The 2,397-nt window shown below is 38.7% G+C and overlaps 1 protein-coding gene across 1 annotated transcript in view; it reads left to right on the top strand.

The window, feature by feature from the left end:
* Positions 1–61: 61 nt before the first annotated feature.
* Positions 62–2,397, top strand: part of LOC101860465 (neuroligin-2) — a gene marked incomplete at its 3' end in the record, with an annotated part of 24,044 nt that continues 21,708 nt past the window's right edge. Inside the window, 1 exon segment of the mRNA XM_013084176.1 lies at positions 62–1,210.

Here is a 2,397-nt window from a genome sequence, read left to right as displayed (position 1 = left end):
TATATATATATATGTGTGTGTGTGTGTGTGTGTATGTGTGTGTATGCGTGTCTGTGTGTGTGTTTATGTATGTAGTAACAGACAGACTAGTGCACTTGCACTAAAAAATGTTGATTTCACAAAATGGTAATAGAACTTGTGTCTACTGTGCATTGTGACGCAGAACCTAACCAATACACCTATTTGCATCTCCTATTTCTTTTGGCCATGACACGATCGAATATTTGTTATCAACATCTGAGGTGTAAAGATAGGCTCTTCACTGTCGCACGCAAAAGATGATAATATAGGTTCTAATCCCGTACGGTGAGGTTCATTTCCTCTAGTCGATCATTCTGCTGGGACAATGCATCTCTTTCAGCCCAGGAAAGCTGTCACAGATTGGTTCAAATCTGTACGCTCTTTAATGGGCTAAATTGTTTCCATGGGGTCGTCCAGATAAGCAAATCACAATAAATTTTAAAAAACAAAAAACGAAGCAAAACAAAACGAAACAAAACAAAAAAAATCAAATAATTATCTATTTTCCCAATACGTTGAATTATGATTTTTTTAAAGTCTCCATAGGATGCGTCTCTTTCTTTGTCTTTTGATGTTCTTTCTCGTCTGATGCGCAAATTTCACACCCCGTTTATTATTCAGAGCAATCATCGAAACAGCTAAAATTAGAAACATCTTTATAACATCTAAACGAATGTGATTTCAGCCAACACTATAGCCTATTGACAGGCCAATAATTGTGTAACAGAAATTGACAATCGCTCTCAAAGTGTGAGACTTGCGCGATTCATAGTCTTCTTAAAGATAGTTTATCGCCCGCGGCTATTGATGACTATTCCATCACTCCCACCGGGAAAATTCAAGTTATCGCTCTCTCAGGGCCAAATCCAGACTTTCATTACGTTGATTGAGGTACATACGATGTCTCACTTTCAACTTGAACGATATCGTCTCTCGGCGCATAATCTTCTGCCTCTCCGACAATCAGTATTATTGGCATGCGTTAATATTTAAACTGCGTTCACAGTACCCTGGTTTGGACAACTTCGCTGACAGGCTCAGGGAACGCGATGTGTTATGAATGACATTAATGCTGTTTGAATGCTGTTTGCTTCTCTTTTGACGGCCTCAAGAGACTCTTTCTACCTTTACCGTTGGCTTACATTCTCTTGGTTAGTGTAGTAAGATTGAAGGACTGTAATCATAACAGGTAAGTACATATGCCGAAGTTTATCGAGTACAGAATTTTATAAAACTCTTTAACGGTTTTACTCCTTTGCCTCTTGCAGCTTTGTTGACTGATTTTAAAGTTTTGATAACGATATACAGTAAACAGCATAATTTATGAAGCTCACATCCCTACACAACAGCAAGTTATATGCGCTTTACAATTCACAACATCCTCAAGCAGACCCTGGAACATTGCCGATTTTGCGCTCAAACACAAACAAACTGACAAAATCGTTCGTCTTCTATAGCCGAGTACCCATTCCCTGTTTGATGAGAGAGTGCCTTTTCCATGGACACAATTATTTCGAATCCTTCACGGGGTTCGAACACACGACCTTTCAGTGGAAACCAAAATAATAGCATAACCAACGCCCCTCCCACCCACCCCCTCCCCTTTCGACATAATGTAGATCATAGTTTTTTCAAGGTTTGGCATTATCGAAGCAGCCCGTCTCTTAAATAATCTAACTTTTGTCAATCAATCGGGGCCTAACACGTTTTGTAAACAAAATTACAACTGTCTTGATTTCTCAGTTTACAAAAAAACAAACAAACAAAACAAACAAAAATCAACTGCTTCTGCTTTCCCCGGAAGAAGATTCTACACGTTATAGTTATGTTGCCAATTGACCGCTCTGTTGGCTCACTAGATGTCGTGTCGGACTACGGAATAAGCAGACCTGGTTCGAATCCCCAGCAAGGCATTCTTGAACTCGGGTCGTTGTGTGGAGTTTCAAATGCTCTCATCTCATCTGGCACGGTCCTATAGGAGTTGGACGTTGAATATGTAGGTGCGGCCGCTTAACTGACCTAACAGTGTTGAAAGAGACGATGAACCCATGCACTGACTTACTTACTTATTGCATGTATGTTTTTATGTTTAAACAGATGTTTTTGCCTTTAAAAAAACCGTTTGTTATTATATTATATGAGAGAACAGGTACGGTCTACATTTCAGATCATGTAATTACCTCATGTTAATATTTTTTTGTTCGTTCAAAATTGGAAGAAATTGACTGCGACATGTTACCAGCGTCAGCTTCGCAAAATATCAATCAATGTACGGATATAAATACACAAAACCACAAAGAGCTAATATAGATATGAATTAAGTAATCAAAATACACGCACAAATGGCTACACTATTATACACAAAATAATGCCCCC

This window comes from Aplysia californica, unplaced genomic scaffold (genome assembly GCF_000002075.1).
Source record: "Aplysia californica isolate F4 #8 unplaced genomic scaffold, AplCal3.0 scaffold00012, whole genome shotgun sequence".
In the NCBI taxonomy this organism is placed as follows: domain Eukaryota; kingdom Metazoa; phylum Mollusca; class Gastropoda; order Aplysiida; family Aplysiidae; genus Aplysia; species Aplysia californica.
Note: the sequence above shows the minus strand (reverse complement) of the source record. Positions and strands in the feature narration are given on the sequence as shown.